The sequence below is a fragment of the Eschrichtius robustus genome, chromosome 14 (genome assembly GCF_028021215.1).
Source record: "Eschrichtius robustus isolate mEscRob2 chromosome 14, mEscRob2.pri, whole genome shotgun sequence".
Classification (NCBI taxonomy): Eukaryota; Metazoa; Chordata; class Mammalia; order Artiodactyla; family Eschrichtiidae; genus Eschrichtius; species Eschrichtius robustus.
In genome coordinates, this window is record NC_090837.1 from 61,700,578 (window position 1) to 61,719,422 (window position 18,845).

Here is an 18,845-nt window from a genome sequence, read left to right on the forward strand (position 1 = left end):
AGTAGGTGTACTCGGTTTGGGCTGCCTGCCGAAACAGTTTGCAGCCGCCAGCCCTCTGAGTACTAGTCCTCAAGTTTGATTCCTAGCTAGGTAAACCCGGACTTCGGAGGCTAGATGGGAGCAAACGTGTTAAGCTTGTGGAGAAAGCCTTTGACCAATGGCAATATGCTTGTGCTTGTGGCAGGGATTAGGCAGGAACTCTCCCACTCGGTTTTTACCTTACGATAAGCTGTGCCTTTGGGCTGAAGCAGGCGACGTGTCTGTATCACATCCTGGGAAGTAGGGCCTGAGGGGAGTCTGCCACCTGATTGGCCTCCTTTATAGGCTGCTGAGAAAATGGGGCACGGCTTACGGAACCCGCTTACAACGAAATGTTTCTATTCAGAAGAGGAGATTTTGCTACCACGCGTCAGCAGCTCCTCTCCCTCACAGTGCTGTTCCTGTGTAGACTAGGGAAAACCACCACGGTTTCCAGGTTTTGAACGGCTCTTTTCCCAGTTGGTATCATCCGTGAAAGAGCTAGAAGGGCTGATCTCAACCAATCGGCCTGCACACCGTGAGTCCTTGGGGTAGGGCAGTCCTGAGTCAGTGTGTCTCCTGAAGAAAGAGAGCCAAGTTTCCTGCCAGAGGAAAGCACAGCGAGGCCTGGTGCTTTCTCTAGGAAATTCAAGTGGGCTTGAAAGGTGAGGCCTAGGCTCTCTTGAGGAAAAGCTCGTGCTTACGGCTATCTTTCTCCCTCTCTCTGTCCCGTTACCTGGGTTCAGCCGTGTGCGAATGCTGAGTGGCAGAGTCTGCCTCTCTGCCAGGCTCAGAAGGCTTCTTCCCTTTAGGGCAATTCTGTTTGTGTCTTACTTCGTGGAGGAGGAATGAGGGTGGCCAGAGATTTTCTGACATGAAATAACTAATGACAGAGCATCTGGAGGAGCTGGTTTCTCGGTGGAAGGAGCCAAAAAGCCGGCATTCCTAAGGTCTCTTTGCGAGCTGCCAGACACTCTGCCGTCATAGGCCTAAGAATTGGCCATTGTGACGGCATGGCAACACTTGGAATCCTAGGACACTGTGGAAGGGCAACTCGCAAACTGGAACGAAGAAGCTTCCAAGCCCAGTGTTCTTTCATGTACCCAAGAGAACGCAAGTGTCTAAGGCTGGTAGCATTGTTGCTGGAGAGCACTGGCATCCTTGTGGGCCTGTCGGCTACTTTCCTGTTTCCGACCCTCTCAGGAAACTCTTCCAAAACGCCGTTGGGACCTGCTTAGAGAGAACAGCTGCGACGTGGATGCACACAACATTAACCTAGATACTATCCCAGGGTCCCAAGCATCCATTTTTCTCTGGAGGGTAAGTACCCCACGCAGGGATTCAAGCAGGGAGTTTGCCTTGTACAACTTACACAGGAAACTGGGAGGAGACGTTGGGTCACTCTGCTTGTGCTCACACTACGTGGCCCGGAGAAGTTATGATGCAGCAGATGGCAACCCCCTTTCTCCACACATGTGCACCCCAAAGAAGCGCTGGGCAGTTGGTGTTCTCAGGCCAAGAGAAGTCCTTGTTCTCGGCTGCACCTGCTCTGTGGTTCAAAGGTTCTTTATCTCTGCTCTTTTGGAAGCCTTTCAGACCTGACCCTATCCTGGGCTGCAGAAGCAAAGAGGCATAGAGGCCTTTCACCCTGAAGGCATGGGCTTGTTTCACAAGGAGAATGTGTCCCTCGCCCCTCCAGGGCTGGAGGCCTGTAAGTTGACACCATTTGTTCTGCCCATGGAAATTACAAGTAGGTGTACTCGGTTTGGGCTGCCTGCTGAAACAGTTTGCAGTCGCCTGCCCTCTGAGTACTAGAACTCAAGTTTGATTCCTTGTTGGTAAACCCGGACTTCGCAGGCTAGATGGGAGCAAACGTGTTAAGCTTGTGGAGAAAGCCTTTGACCAATGGCAATATGCTTGTGCTTGTGGCAGGGATTAGTTAGGAACGCTCCCACTCAGGGTTTTTACCTTACAATCAGCTGTGCCTTTGGGCTGAAGCAGGCGACGTGTCTGTATCACATCCTGGGAAGTAAGGCCTGAGGGGAGTCTGCCACCTGATTGGCCTCCAGTATAGGCAGCTGAGAAAATGGGGCAAGGCTTAGGGAACCCCCTTACAACGAAATGTTTCTATTCAGAAGAGGAGATTTTGCTACCACGCGTCAGCAGCTCCTCTCCCTCAGAGTGCTGTTCCTGTGTAGACTAGGGAAAACCACCACGGTTTCCAGGTTTTGAACGGCTCTTTTCCCAGTTGGTATCATCCGTGAAAGAGCTAGAAGGGCTGATCTCAACCAATCGGCCTGCACACCGTGAGTCCTTGGGGTAGGGCAGTCCTGAGTCAGTGTGTCTCCTAAAGAACGAAAGCCAAGTTTCCTGCCAGAGGAAAGCACAGCGAGGCCTGGTGCTTTCTCTAGGAAATTCAAGTGGGCTTGAAAGGTGAGGCCTAGGCTCTATTGAGGAAAAGCTCGTGCTTACGGCTATCTTTCTCCCTCTCTCTGTCCCGTACCCTGGGCTCAGGCCTGTGGGAATGCTGAGTGGCTGAGTCTGCCTCTCTGCCAGGCTCAGAAGGCTTCTTCCCTTTAGGGCAATTCTGTTTGTGTCTTACTTCGTGGAGGAGGAATGAGGGTGGCCAGAGATTTTCTGACATGAAATAACTAATGACAGAGCATCTGGAGGAGCTGGAAGGAGCCAAAAAGCCAGCAGTCCTAAGGTGTCTGTGAGAGCTGCCAGGCACTCTGCCGTCCTATGCCTAAGCACTGGCCATTGTGACGACATGGCAACACTTGGAATCCTAGGACACAGTGGAAGTGCGACTCTCAAACGGAATGGAAGAAGCTTCCAAGCCCAGTGTTCTTTCCTGTACCATAGAGAACGCAAAGGTCTGAGGCTTGTAGCCTTTTTCCTGGAGAGCACTGTCACCTCGTGGGGCTGTCGGCTACTTTCCTGTTTCCGACCCTCTCAGGAAACTCTTCCAAAAAGCCATTGGGACCCGCTTAGAGAGAGAAGCTGCGAAGTGGATGCACAGAACATTAACGTAGATACCAGCCCAGGGTCCCAAGCTTCCATCATTCTCTTGAGGGTACGTACCCCACGCAGGGATTCAAGCAGGGAGTTTGCCTTGTACAACTTACACAGGAAATTGTGATGAGAAGTAGGCCACTCTGCTTGTGCTCACCCTACGTGTCCCAGAGAAGTTATGACGTAGCAGATATCAACCCCCTTTCTCTACACATGTGGACCCCCAAAGAAGCGGTGCGCAGTGGGTGTTCTCAGGCCAAGTTCAGTCCTTGTTCTGGGCTGCACCTGCTCTGTGGTTCAAAGGTTCTTTGACTCTGCTCCTTTGGAAGCCTTTCAGACCTGACCCTATCCCTTGGCTGCAGAAGCAAAGAGGCATAGAGGCCTTTCACCCTGAAGGCATGGGCTTGTTTCACATGGAGAATGTGTCCGTCGCCCCTCCTGGGCTAGGGGCGTGTAGGTTGACACCATTTGTTCTGCCAATGGAAATTACAAGTAGGTGTACTCGGTTTGGGCTGCCTGCCGAAACAGTTTGCAGCCGCCAGCCCTCTGAGTACTAGTCCTCAAGTTTGATTCCTAGCTAGGTAAACCCGGACTTCGGAGGCTAGATGGGAGCAAACGTGTTAAGCTTGTGGAGAAAGCCTTTGACCAATGGCAATATGCTTGTGCTTGTGGCAGGGATTAGGCAGGAACTCTCCCACTCGGTTTTTACCTTACGATAAGCTGTGCCTTTGGGCTGAAGCAGGCGACGTGTCTGTATCACATCCTGGGAAGTAGGGCCTGAGGGGAGTCTGCCACCTGATTGGCCTCCTTTATAGGCTGCTGAGAAAATGGGGCACGGCTTACGGAACCCGCTTACAACGAAATGTTTCTATTCAGAAGAGGAGATTTTGCTACCACGCGTCAGCAGCTCCTCTCCCTCACAGTGCTGTTCCTGTGTAGACTAGGGAAAACCACCACGGTTTCCAGGTTTTGAACGGCTCTTTTCCCAGTTGGTATCATCCGTGAAAGAGCTAGAAGGGCTGATCTCAACCAATCGGCCTGCACACCGTGCGTCCTTGGGGTAGGGCAGTCCTGAGTCAGTGTGTCTCCTAAAGAACGAAAGCCAAGTTTCCTGCCAGAGGAAAGCACAGCGAGGCCTGGTGCTTTCTCTAGGAAATTCAAGTGGGCTTGAAAGGTGAGGCCTTGGCTCTATTGAGGAAAAGCTCGTGCTTACGGCTATCTTTCTCCCTCTCTCTGTCCCGTACCCTGGGCTCAGGCGTGTGGGAATGCTGAGTGGCTGAGTCTGCCTCTCTGCCAGGCTCAGAAGGCTTCTTCCCTTTAGGGCAATTCTGTTTGTGTCTTACTTCGTGGAGGAGGAATGAGGGTGGCCAGAGATTTTCTGACGTGAAATAACTAATGACAGAGCATCTGGAGGAGCTGGAAGGAGCCAAAAAGCCAGCAGTCCTAAGGTGTCTGTGAGAGCTGCCAGACACTCTGCCGTCCTATGCCTAAGAACTGGCCATTGTGACGACATGGCAACACTTGGAATCCTAGGACACAGTGGAAGTGCGACTCTCAAACGGAATGGAAGAAGCTTCCAAGCCCAGTGTTCTTTCCTGTACCATAGAGAACGCAAAGGTCTGAGGCTTGTAGCCTTTTTCCTGGAGAGCACTGTCACCTCGTGGGGCTGTCGGCTACTTTCCTGTTTCCGACCCTCTCAGGAAACTCTTCCAAAAAGCCATTGGGACCCGCTTAGAGAGAGAAGCTGCGAAGTGGATGCACAGAACATTAACGTAGATACCAGCCCAGGGTCCCAAGCTTCCATCATTCTCTTGAGGGTACGTACCCCACACAGGGATTCAAGCAGGGAGTTTGCCTTGTACAACTTACACAGGAAATTGTGATGAGAAGTAGGCCACTCTGTTTGTGCTCACCCTACGTGTCCCAGAGAAGTTATGACGTAGCAGATATCAACCCCCTTTCTCTACACATGTGGACCCCAAAGAAGCGGTGCGCAGTGGGTGTTCTCAGGCCAAGTTCAGTCCTTGTTCTGGGCTGCACCTGCTCTGTGGTTCAAAGGTTCTTTGACTCTGCTCCTTTGGAAGCCTTTCAGACCTGACCCTATCCCTTGGCTGCAGAAGCAAAGAGGCATAGAGGCCTTTCACCCTGAAGGCATGGGCTTGTTTCACATGGAGAATGTGTCCGTCGCCCCTCCTGGGCTAGGGGCGTGTAGGTTGACACCATTTGTTCTGCCAATGGAAATTACAAGTAGGTGTACTCGGTTTGGGCTGCCTGCCGAAACAGTTTGCAGCCGCCAGCCCTCTGAGTACTAGTCCTCAAGTTTGATTCCTAGCTAGGTAAACCCGGACTTCGGAGGCTAGATGGGAGCAAACGTGTTAAGCTTGTGGAGAAAGCCTTTGACCAATGGCAATATGCTTGTGCTTGTGGCAGGGATTAGGCAGGAACTCTCCCACTCAGGGTTTTTACCTTACGATAAGCTGTGCCTTTGGGCTGAAGCAGGCGACGTGTCTGTATCACATCCTGGGAAGTAGGGCCTGAGGGGAGTCTGCCACCTGATTGGCCTCCTTTATAGGCTGCTGAGAAAATGGGGCACGGCTTACGGAACCCGCTGACAACGAAATGTTTCTATTCAGAAGAGGAGATTTTGCTACCACGCGTCAGCAGCTCCTCTCCCTCACAGTGCTGTTCCTGTGTAGACTAGGGAAAACCACCACGGTTTCCAGGTTTTGAACGGCTCTTTTCCCAGTTGGTATCATCCGTGAAAGAGCTAGAAGGGCTGATCTCAACCAATCGGCCTGCACACCGTGAGTCCTTGGGGTAGGGCAGTCCTGAGTCAGTGTGTCTCCTGAAGAAAGAGAGCCAAGTTTCCTGCCAGAGGAAAGCACAGCGAGGCCTGGTGCTTTCTCTAGGAAATTCAAGTGGGCTTGAAAGGTGAGGCCTAGGCTCTCTTGAGGAAAAGCTCGTGCTTACGGCTATCTTTCTCCCTCTCTCTGTCCCGTTACCTGGGTTCAGCCGTGTGCGAATGCTGAGTGGCAGAGTCTGCCTCTCTGCCAGGCTCAGAAGGCTTCTTCCCTTTAGGGCAATTCTGTTTGTGTCTTACTTCGTGGAGGAGGAATGAGGGTGGCCAGAGATTTTCTGACATGAAATAACTAATGACAGAGCATCTGGAGGAGCTGGTTTCTCGGTGGAAGGAGCCAAAAAGCCGGCATTCCTAAGGTCTCTTTGCGAGCTGCCAGACACTCTGCCGTCATAGGCCTAAGAATTGGCCATTGTGACGGCATGGCAACACTTGGAATCCTAGGACACTGTGGAAGGGCAACTCGCAAACTGGAACGAAGAAGCTTCCAAGCCCAGTGTTCTTTCATGTACCCAAGAGAACGCAAGTGTCTAAGGCTGGTAGCATTGTTGCTGGAGAGCACTGGCATCCTTGTGGGCCTGTCGGCTACTTTCCTGTTTCCGACCCTCTCAGGAAACTCTTCCAAAACGCCGTTGGGACCTGCTTAGAGAGAACAGCTGCGACGTGGATGCACACAACATTAACCTAGATACTATCCCAGGGTCCCAAGCATCCATTTTTCTCTGGAGGGTAAGTACCCCACGCAGGGATTCAAGCAGGGAGTTTGCCTTGTACAACTTACACAGGAAACTGGGAGGAGACGTTGGGTCACTCTGCTTGTGCTCACACTACGTGGCCCGGAGAAGTTATGATGCAGCAGATGGCAACCCCCTTTCTCCACACATGTGCACCCCAAAGAAGCGCTGGGCAGTTGGTGTTCTCAGGCCAAGAGAAGTCCTTGTTCTCGGCTGCACCTGCTCTGTGGTTCAAAGGTTCTTTATCTCTGCTCTTTTGGAAGCCTTTCAGACCTGACCCTATCCTGGGCTGCAGAAGCAAAGAGGCATAGAGGCCTTTCACCCTGAAGGCATGGGCTTGTTTCACAAGGAGAATGTGTCCCTCGCCCCTCCAGGGCTGGAGGCCTGTAAGTTGACACCATTTGTTCTGCCCATGGAAATTACAAGTAGGTGTACTCGGTTTGGGCTGCCTGCTGAAACAGTTTGCAGTCGCCTGCCCTCTGAGTACTAGAACTCAAGTTTGATTCCTTGTTGGTAAACCCGGACTTCGCAGGCTAGATGGGAGCAAACGTGTTAAGCTTGTGGAGAAAGCCTTTGACCAATGGCAATATGCTTGTGCTTGTGGCAGGGATTAGTTAGGAACGCTCCCACTCAGGGTTTTTACCTTACAATCAGCTGTGCCTTTGGGCTGAAGCAGGCGACGTGTCTGTATCACATCCTGGGAAGTAAGGCCTGAGGGGAGTCTGCCACCTGATTGGCCTCCAGTATAGGCAGCTGAGAAAATGGGGCAAGGCTTAGGGAACCCCCTTACAACGAAATGTTTCTATTCAGAAGAGGAGATTTTGCTACCACGCGTCAGCAGCTCCTCTCCCTCAGAGTGCTGTTCCTGTGTAGACTAGGGAAAACCACCACGGTTTCCAGGTTTTGAACGGCTCTTTTCCCAGTTGGTATCATCCGTGAAAGAGCTAGAAGGGCTGATCTCAACCAATCGGCCTGCACACCGTGAGTCCTTGGGGTAGGGCAGTCCTGAGTCAGCGTGTCTCCTAAAGAACGAAAGCCAAGTTTCCTGCCAGAGGAAAGCACAGCGAGGCCTGGTGCTTTCTCTAGGAAATTCAAGTGGGCTTGAAAGGTGAGGCCTAGGCTCTCTTGAGGAAAAGCTCGTGCTTACGGCTATCTTTCTCCCTCTCTCTGTCCCGTACCCTGGGCTCAGGCCTGTGGGAATGCTGAGTGGCTGAGTCTGCCTCTCTGCCAGGCTCAGAAGGCTTCTTCCCTTTAGGGCAATTCTGTTTGTGTCTTACTTCGTGGAGGAGGAATGAGGGTGGCCAGAGATTTTCTGACATGAAATAACTAATGACAGAGCATCTGGAGGAGCTGGAAGGAGCCAAAAAGCCAGCAGTCCTAAGGTGTCTGTGAGAGCTGCCAGGCACTCTGCCGTCCTATGCCTAAGCACTGGCCATTGTGACGACATGGCAACACTTGGAATCCTAGGACACAGTGGAAGTGCGACTCTCAAACGGAATGGAAGAAGCTTCCAAGCCCAGTGTTCTTTCCTGTACCATAGAGAACGCAAAGGTCTGAGGCTTGTAGCCTTTTTCCTGGAGAGCACTGTCACCTCGTGGGGCTGTCGGCTACTTTCCTGTTTCCGACCCTCTCAGGAAACTCTTCCAAAAAGCCATTGGGACCCGCTTAGAGAGAGAAGCTGCGAAGTGGATGCACAGAACATTAACGTAGATACCAGCCCAGGGTCCCAAGCTTCCATCATTCTCTTGAGGGTACGTACCCCACGCAGGGATTCAAGCAGGGAGTTTGCCTTGTACAACTTACACAGGAAATTGTGATGAGAAGTAGGCCACTCTGCTTGTGCTCACCCTACGTGTCCCAGAGAAGTTATGACGTAGCAGATATCAACCCCCTTTCTCTACACATGTGGACCCCCAAAGAAGCGGTGCGCAGTGGGTGTTCTCAGGCCAAGTTCAGTCCTTGTTCTGGGCTGCACCTGCTCTGTGGTTCAAAGGTTCTTTGACTCTGCTCCTTTGGAAGCCTTTCAGACCTGACCCTATCCCTTGGCTGCAGAAGCAAAGAGGCATAGAGGCCTTTCACCCTGAAGGCATGGGCTTGTTTCACATGGAGAATGTGTCCGTCGCCCCTCCTGGGCTAGGGGCGTGTAGGTTGACACCATTTGTTCTGCCAATGGAAATTACAAGTAGGTGTACTCGGTTTGGGCTGCCTGCCGAAACAGTTTGCAGCCGCCAGCCCTCTGAGTACTAGTCCTCAAGTTTGATTCCTAGCTAGGTAAACCCGGACTTCGGAGGCTAGATGGGAGCAAACGTGTTAAGCTTGTGGAGAAAGCCTTTGACCAATGGCAATATGCTTGTGCTTGTGGCAGGGATTAGGCAGGAACTCTCCCACTCGGTTTTTACCTTACGATAAGCTGTGCCTTTGGGCTGAAGCAGGCGACGTGTCTGTATCACATCCTGGGAAGTAGGGCCTGAGGGGAGTCTGCCACCTGATTGGCCTCCTTTATAGGCTGCTGAGAAAATGGGGCACGGCTTACGGAACCCGCTGACAACGAAATGTTTCTATTCAGAAGAGGAGATTTTGCTACCACGCGTCAGCAGCTCCTCTCCCTCACAGTGCTGTTCCTGTGTAGACTAGGGAAAACCACCACGGTTTCCAGGTTTTGAACGGCTCTTTTCCCAGTTGGTATCATCCGTGAAAGAGCTAGAAGGGCTGATCTCAACCAATCGGCCTGCACACCGTGAGTCCTTGGGGTAGGGCAGTCCTGAGTCAGTGTGTCTCCTGAAGAAAGAGAGCCAAGTTTCCTGCCAGAGGAAAGCACAGCGAGGCCTGGTGCTTTCTCTAGGAAATTCAAGTGGGCTTGAAAGGTGAGGCCTAGGCTCTCTTGAGGAAAAGCTCGTGCTTACGGCTATCTTTCTCCCTCTCTCTGTCCCGTTACCTGGGTTCAGCCGTGTGCGAATGCTGAGTGGCAGAGTCTGCCTCTCTGCCAGGCTCAGAAGGCTTCTTCCCTTTAGGGCAATTCTGTTTGTGTCTTACTTCGTGGAGGAGGAATGAGGGTGGCCAGAGATTTTCTGACATGAAATAACTAATGACAGAGCATCTGGAGGAGCTGGTTTCTCGGTGGAAGGAGCCAAAAAGCCGGCATTCCTAAGGTCTCTTTGCGAGCTGCCAGACACTCTGCCGTCATAGGCCTAAGAATTGGCCATTGTGACGGCATGGCAACACTTGGAATCCTAGGACACTGTGGAAGGGCAACTCGCAAACTGGAACGAAGAAGCTTCCAAGCCCAGTGTTCTTTCATGTACCCAAGAGAACGCAAGTGTCTAAGGCTGGTAGCATTGTTGCTGGAGAGCACTGGCATCCTTGTGGGCCTGTCGGCTACTTTCCTGTTTCCGACCCTCTCAGGAAACTCTTCCAAAACGCCGTTGGGACCTGCTTAGAGAGAACAGCTGCGACGTGGATGCACACAACATTAACCTAGATACTATCCCAGGGTCCCAAGCATCCATTTTTCTCTGGAGGGTAAGTACCCCACGCAGGGATTCAAGCAGGGAGTTTGCCTTGTACAACTTACACAGGAAACTGGGAGGAGACGTTGGGTCACTCTGCTTGTGCTCACACTACGTGGCCCGGAGAAGTTATGATGCAGCAGATGGCAACCCCCTTTCTCCACACATGTGCACCCCAAAGAAGCGCTGGGCAGTTGGTGTTCTCAGGCCAAGAGAAGTCCTTGTTCTCGGCTGCACCTGCTCTGTGGTTCAAAGGTTCTTTATCTCTGCTCTTTTGGAAGCCTTTCAGACCTGACCCTATCCTGGGCTGCAGAAGCAAAGAGGCATAGAGGCCTTTCACCCTGAAGGCATGGGCTTGTTTCACAAGGAGAATGTGTCCCTCGCCCCTCCAGGGCTGGAGGCCTGTAAGTTGACACCATTTGTTCTGCCCATGGAAATTACAAGTAGGTGTACTCGGTTTGGGCTGCCTGCTGAAACAGTTTGCAGTCGCCTGCCCTCTGAGTACTAGAACTCAAGTTTGATTCCTTGTTGGTAAACCCGGACTTCGCAGGCTAGATGGGAGCAAACGTGTTAAGCTTGTGGAGAAAGCCTTTGACCAATGGCAATATGCTTGTGCTTGTGGCAGGGATTAGTTAGGAACGCTCCCACTCAGGGTTTTTACCTTACAATCAGCTGTGCCTTTGGGCTGAAGCAGGCGACGTGTCTGTATCACATCCTGGGAAGTAAGGCCTGAGGGGAGTCTGCCACCTGATTGGCCTCCAGTATAGGCAGCTGAGAAAATGGGGCAAGGCTTAGGGAACCCCCTTACAACGAAATGTTTCTATTCAGAAGAGGAGATTTTGCTACCACGCGTCAGCAGCTCCTCTCCCTCAGAGTGCTGTTCCTGTGTAGACTAGGGAAAACCACCACGGTTTCCAGGTTTTGAACGGCTCTTTTCCCAGTTGGTATCATCCGTGAAAGAGCTAGAAGGGCTGATCTCAACCAATCGGCCTGCACACCGTGAGTCCTTGGGGTAGGGCAGTCCTGAGTCAGCGTGTCTCCTAAAGAACGAAAGCCAAGTTTCCTGCCAGAGGAAAGCACAGCGAGGCCTGGTGCTTTCTCTAGGAAATTCAAGTGGGCTTGAAAGGTGAGGCCTAGGCTCTCTTGAGGAAAAGCTCGTGCTTACGGCTATCTTTCTCCCTCTCTCTGTCCCGTACCCTGGGCTCAGGCCTGTGGGAATGCTGAGTGGCTGAGTCTGCCTCTCTGCCAGGCTCAGAAGGCTTCTTCCCTTTAGGGCAATTCTGTTTGTGTCTTACTTCGTGGAGGAGGAATGAGGGTGGCCAGAGATTTTCTGACATGAAATAACTAATGACAGAGCATCTGGAGGAGCTGGAAGGAGCCAAAAAGCCAGCAGTCCTAAGGTGTCTGTGAGAGCTGCCAGGCACTCTGCCGTCCTATGCCTAAGCACTGGCCATTGTGACGACATGGCAACACTTGGAATCCTAGGACACAGTGGAAGTGCGACTCTCAAACGGAATGGAAGAAGCTTCCAAGCCCAGTGTTCTTTCCTGTACCATAGAGAACGCAAAGGTCTGAGGCTTGTAGCCTTTTTCCTGGAGAGCACTGTCACCTCGTGGGGCTGTCGGCTACTTTCCTGTTTCCGACCCTCTCAGGAAACTCTTCCAAAAAGCCATTGGGACCCGCTTAGAGAGAGAAGCTGCGAAGTGGATGCACAGAACATTAACGTAGATACCAGCCCAGGGTCCCAAGCTTCCATCATTCTCTTGAGGGTACGTACCCCACGCAGGGATTCAAGCAGGGAGTTTGCCTTGTACAACTTACACAGGAAATTGTGATGAGAAGTAGGCCACTCTGCTTGTGCTCACCCTACGTGTCCCAGAGAAGTTATGACGTAGCAGATATCAACCCCCTTTCTCTACACATGTGGACCCCCAAAGAAGCGGTGCGCAGTGGGTGTTCTCAGGCCAAGTTCAGTCCTTGTTCTGGGCTGCACCTGCTCTGTGGTTCAAAGGTTCTTTGACTCTGCTCCTTTGGAAGCCTTTCAGACCTGACCCTATCCCTTGGCTGCAGAAGCAAAGAGGCATAGAGGCCTTTCACCCTGAAGGCATGGGCTTGTTTCACATGGAGAATGTGTCCGTCGCCCCTCCTGGGCTAGGGGCGTGTAGGTTGACACCATTTGTTCTGCCAATGGAAATTACAAGTAGGTGTACTCGGTTTGGGCTGCCTGCCGAAACAGTTTGCAGCCGCCAGCCCTCTGAGTACTAGTCCTCAAGTTTGATTCCTAGCTAGGTAAACCCGGACTTCGGAGGCTAGATGGGAGCAAACGTGTTAAGCTTGTGGAGAAAGCCTTTGACCAATGGCAATATGCTTGTGCTTGTGGCAGGGATTAGGCAGGAACTCTCCCACTCGGTTTTTACCTTACGATAAGCTGTGCCTTTGGGCTGAAGCAGGCGACGTGTCTGTATCACATCCTGGGAAGTAGGGCCTGAGGGGAGTCTGCCACCTGATTGGCCTCCTTTATAGGCTGCTGAGAAAATGGGGCACGGCTTACGGAACCCGCTTACAACGAAATGTTTCTATTCAGAAGAGGAGATTTTGCTACCACGCGTCAGCAGCTCCTCTCCCTCACAGTGCTGTTCCTGTGTAGACTAGGGAAAACCACCACGGTTTCCAGGTTTTGAACGGCTCTTTTCCCAGTTGGTATCATCCGTGAAAGAGCTAGAAGGGCTGATCTCAACCAATCGGCCTGCACACCGTGCGTCCTTGGGGTAGGGCAGTCCTGAGTCAGTGTGTCTCCTAAAGAACGAAAGCCAAGTTTCCTGCCAGAGGAAAGCACAGCGAGGCCTGGTGCTTTCTCTAGGAAATTCAAGTGGGCTTGAAAGGTGAGGCCTTGGCTCTATTGAGGAAAAGCTCGTGCTTACGGCTATCTTTCTCCCTCTCTCTGTCCCGTACCCTGGGCTCAGGCGTGTGGGAATGCTGAGTGGCTGAGTCTGCCTCTCTGCCAGGCTCAGAAGGCTTCTTCCCTTTAGGGCAATTCTGTTTGTGTCTTACTTCGTGGAGGAGGAATGAGGGTGGCCAGAGATTTTCTGACATGAAATAACTAATGACAGAGCATCTGGAGGAGCTGGAAGGAGCCAAAAAGCCAGCAGTCCTAAGGTGTCTGTGAGAGCTGCCAGACACTCTGCCGTCCTATGCCTAAGAACTGGCCATTGTGACGACATGGCAACACTTGGAATCCTAGGACACAGTGGAAGTGCGACTCTCAAACGGAATGGAAGAAGCTTCCAAGCCCAGTGTTCTTTCCTGTACCATAGAGAACGCAAAGGTCTGAGGCTTGTAGCCTTTTTCCTGGAGAGCACTGTCACCTCGTGGGGCTGTCGGCTACTTTCCTGTTTCCGACCCTCTCAGGAAACTCTTCCAAAAAGCCATTGGGACCCGCTTAGAGAGAGAAGCTGCGAAGTGGATGCACAGAACATTAACGTAGATACCAGCCCAGGGTCCCAAGCTTCCATCATTCTCTTGAGGGTACGTACCCCACACAGGGATTCAAGCAGGGAGTTTGCCTTGTACAACTTACACAGGAAATTGTGATGAGAAGTAGGCCACTCTGCTTGTGCTCACCCTACGTGTCCCAGAGAAGTTATGACGTAGCAGATATCAACCCCCTTTCTCTACACATGTGGACCCCAAAGAAGCGGTGCGCAGTGGGTGTTCTCAGGCCAAGTTCAGTCCTTGTTCTGGGCTGCACCTGCTCTGTGGTTCAAAGGTTCTTTGACTCTGCTCCTTTGGAAGCCTTTCAGACCTGACCCTATCCCTTGGCTGCAGAAGCAAAGAGGCATAGAGGCCTTTCACCCTGAAGGCATGGGCTTGTTTCACATGGAGAATGTGTCCGTCGCCCCTCCTGGGCTAGGGGCGTGTAGGTTGACACCATTTGTTCTGCCAATGGAAATTACAAGTAGGTGTACTCGGTTTGGGCTGCCTGCCGAAACAGTTTGCAGCCGCCAGCCCTCTGAGTACTAGTCCTCAAGTTTGATTCCTAGCTAGGTAAACCCGGACTTCGGAGGCTAGATGGGAGCAAACGTGTTAAGCTTGTGGAGAAAGCCTTTGACCAATGGCAATATGCTTGTGCTTGTGGCAGGGATTAGGCAGGAACTCTCCCACTCAGGGTTTTTACCTTACGATAAGCTGTGCCTTTGGGCTGAAGCAGGCGACGTGTCTGTATCACATCCTGGGAAGTAGGGCCTGAGGGGAGTCTGCCACCTGATTGGCCTCCTTTATAGGCTGCTGAGAAAATGGGGCACGGCTTACGGAACCCGCTGACAACGAAATGTTTCTATTCAGAAGAGGAGATTTTGCTACCACGCGTCAGCAGCTCCTCTCCCTCACAGTGCTGTTCCTGTGTAGACTAGGGAAAACCACCACGGTTTCCAGGTTTTGAACGGCTCTTTTCCCAGTTGGTATCATCCGTGAAAGAGCTAGAAGGGCTGATCTCAACCAATCGGCCTGCACACCGTGAGTCCTTGGGGTAGGGCAGTCCTGAGTCAGTGTGTCTCCTGAAGAAAGAGAGCCAAGTTTCCTGCCAGAGGAAAGCACAGCGAGGCCTGGTGCTTTCTCTAGGAAATTCAAGTGGGCTTGAAAGGTGAGGCCTAGGCTCTCTTGAGGAAAAGCTCGTGCTTACGGCTATCTTTCTCCCTCTCTCTGTCCCGTTACCTGGGTTCAGCCGTGTGCGAATGCTGAGTGGCAGAGTCTGCCTCTCTGCCAGGCTCAGAAGGCTTCTTCCCTTTAGGGCAATTCTGTTTGTGTCTTACTTCGTGGAGGAGGAATGAGGGTGGCCAGAGATTTTCTGACATGAAATAACTAATGACAGAGCATCTGGAGGAGCTGGTTTCTCGGTGGAAGGAGCCAAAAAGCCGGCATTCCTAAGGTCTCTTTGCGAGCTGCCAGACACTCTGCCGTCATAGGCCTAAGAATTGGCCATTGTGACGGCATGGCAACACTTGGAATCCTAGGACACTGTGGAAGGGCAACTCGCAAACTGGAACGAAGAAGCTTCCAAGCCCAGTGTTCTTTCATGTACCCAAGAGAACGCAAGTGTCTAAGGCTGGTAGCATTGTTGCTGGAGAGCACTGGCATCCTTGTGGGCCTGTCGGCTACTTTCCTGTTTCCGACCCTCTCAGGAAACTCTTCCAAAACGCCGTTGGGACCTGCTTAGAGAGAACAGCTGCGACGTGGATGCACACAACATTAACCTAGATACTATCCCAGGGTCCCAAGCATCCATTTTTCTCTGGAGGGTAAGTACCCCACGCAGGGATTCAAGCAGGGAGTTTGCCTTGTACAACTTACACAGGAAACTGGGAGGAGACGTTGGGTCACTCTGCTTGTGCTCACACTACGTGGCCCGGAGAAGTTATGATGCAGCAGATGGCAACCCCCTTTCTCCACACATGTGCACCCCAAAGAAGCGCTGGGCAGTTGGTGTTCTCAGGCCAAGAGAAGTCCTTGTTCTCGGCTGCACCTGCTCTGTGGTTCAAAGGTTCTTTATCTCTGCTCTTTTGGAAGCCTTTCAGACCTGACCCTATCCTGGGCTGCAGAAGCAAAGAGGCATAGAGGCCTTTCACCCTGAAGGCATGGGCTTGTTTCACAAGGAGAATGTGTCCCTCGCCCCTCCAGGGCTGGAGGCCTGTAAGTTGACACCATTTGTTCTGCCCATGGAAATTACAAGTAGGTGTACTCGGTTTGGGCTGCCTGCTGAAACAGTTTGCAGTCGCCTGCCCTCTGAGTACTAGAACTCAAGTTTGATTCCTTGTTGGTAAACCCGGACTTCGCAGGCTAGATGGGAGCAAACGTGTTAAGCTTGTGGAGAAAGCCTTTGACCAATGGCAATATGCTTGTGCTTGTGGCAGGGATTAGTTAGGAACGCTCCCACTCAGGGTTTTTACCTTACAATCAGCTGTGCCTTTGGGCTGAAGCAGGCGACGTGTCTGTATCACATCCTGGGAAGTAAGGCCTGAGGGGAGTCTGCCACCTGATTGGCCTCCAGTATAGGCAGCTGAGAAAATGGGGCAAGGCTTAGGGAACCCCCTTACAACGAAATGTTTCTATTCAGAAGAGGAGATTTTGCTACCACGCGTCAGCAGCTCCTCTCCCTCAGAGTGCTGTTCCTGTGTAGACTAGGGAAAACCACCACGGTTTCCAGGTTTTGAACGGCTCTTTTCCCAGTTGGTATCATCCGTGAAAGAGCTAGAAGGGCTGATCTCAACCAATCGGCCTGCACACCGTGAGTCCTTGGGGTAGGGCAGTCCTGAGTCAGCGTGTCTCCTAAAGAACGAAAGCCAAGTTTCCTGCCAGAGGAAAGCACAGCGAGGCCTGGTGCTTTCTCTAGGAAATTCAAGTGGGCTTGAAAGGTGAGGCCTAGGCTCTCTTGAGGAAAAGCTCGTGCTTACGGCTATCTTTCTCCCTCTCTCTGTCCCGTACCCTGGGCTCAGGCCTGTGGGAATGCTGAGTGGCTGAGTCTGCCTCTCTGCCAGGCTCAGAAGGCTTCTTCCCTTTAGGGCAATTCTGTTTGTGTCTTACTTCGTGGAGGAGGAATGAGGGTGGCCAGAGATTTTCTGACATGAAATAACTAATGACAGAGCATCTGGAGGAGCTGGAAGGAGCCAAAAAGCCAGCAGTCCTAAGGTGTCTGTGAGAGCTGCCAGGCACTCTGCCGTCCTATGCCTAAGCACTGGCCATTGTGACGACATGGCAACACTTGGAATCCTAGGACACTGTGGAAGGGCAACTCGCAAACTGGAACGAAGAAGCTTCCAAGCCCAGTGTTCTTTCATGTACCCAAGAGAACGCAAGTGTCTAAGGCTGGTAGCATTGTTGCTGGAGAGCACTGGCATCCTTGTGGGCCTGTCGGCTACTTTCCTGTTTCCGACCCTCTCAGGAAACTCTTCCAAAACGCCGTTGGGACCTGCTTAGAGAGAACAGCTGCGACGTGGATGCACACAACATTAACCTAGATACTATCCCAGGGTCCCAAGCATCCATTTTTCTCTGGAGGGTAAGTACCCCACGCAGGGATTCAAGCAGGGAGTTTGCCTTGTACAACTTACACAGGAAACTGGGAGGAGACGTTGGGTCACTCTGCTTGTGCTCACACTACGTGGCCCGGAGAAGTTATGATGCAGCAGATGGCAACCCCCTTTCTCCACACATGTGCACCCCAAAGAAGCGCTGGGCAGTTGGTGTTCTCAGGCCAAGAGAAGTCCTTGTTCTCGGCTGCACCTGCTCTGTGGTTCAAAGGTTCTTTATCTCTGCTCTTTTGGAAGCCTTTCAGACCTGACCCTATCCTGGGCTGCAGAAGCAAAGAGGCATAGAGGCCTTTCACCCTGAAGGCATGGGCTTGTTTCACAAGGAGAATGTGTCCCTCGCCCCTCCAGGGCTGGAGGCCTGTAAGTTGACACCATTTGTTCTGCCCATGGAAATTACAAGTAGGTGTACTCGGTTTGGGCTGCCTGCTGAAACAGTTTGCAGTCGCCTGCCCTCTGAGTACTAGAACTCAAGTTTGATTCCTTGTTGGTAAACCCGGACTTCGCAGGCTAGATGGGAGCAAACGTGTTAAGCTTGTGGAGAAAGCCTTTGACCAATGGCAATATGCTTGTGCTTGTGGCAGGGATTAGTTAGGAACGCTCCCACTCAGGGTTTTTACCTTACAATCAGCTGTGCCTTTGGGCTGAAGCAGGCGACGTGTCTGTATCACATCCTGGGAAGTAAGGCCTGAGGGGAGTCTGCCACCTGATTGGCCTCCAGTATAGGCAGCTGAGAAAATGGGGCAAGGCTTAGGGAACCCCCTTACAACGAAATGTTTCTATTCAGAAGAGGAGATTTTGCTACCACGCGTCAGCAGCTCCTCTCCCTCAGAGTGCTGTTCCTGTGTAGACTAGGGAAAACCACCACGGTTTCCAGGTTTTGAACGGCTCTTTTCCCAGTTGGTATCATCCGTGAAAGAGCTAGAAGGGCTGATCTCAACCAATCGGCCTGCACACCGTGAGTCCTTGGGGTAGGGCAGTCCTGAGTCAGCGTGTCTCCTAAAGAACGAAAGCCAAGTTTCCTGCCAGAGGAAAGCACAGCGAGGCCTGGTGCTTTCTCTAGGAAATTCAAGTGGGCTTGAAAGGTGAGGCCTAGGCTCTCTTGAGGAAAAGCTCGTGCTTACGGCTATCTTTCTCCCTCTCTCTGTCCCGTACCCTGGGCTCAGGCCTGTGGGAATGCTGAGTGGCTGAGTCTGCCTCTCTGCCAGGCTCAGAAGGCTTCTTCCCTTTAGGGCAATTCTGTTTGTGTCTTACTTCGTGGAGGAGGAATGAGGGTGGCCAGAGATTTTCTGACATGAAATAACTAATGACAGAGCATCTGGAGGAGCTGGAAGGAGCCAAAAAGCCAGCAGTCCTAAGGTGTCTGTGAGAGCTGCCAGGCACTCTGCCGTCCTATGCCTAAGCACTGGCCATTGTGACGACATGGCAACACTTGGAATCCTAGGACACAGTGGAAGTGCGACTCTCAAACGGAATGGAAGAAGCTTCCAAGCCCAGTGTTCTTTCCTGTACCATAGAGAACGCAAAGGTCTGAGGCTTGTAGCCTTTTTCCTGGAGAGCACTGTCACCTCGTGGGGCTGTCGGCTACTTTCCTGTTTCCGACCCTCTCAGGAAACTCTTCCAAAAAGCCATTGGG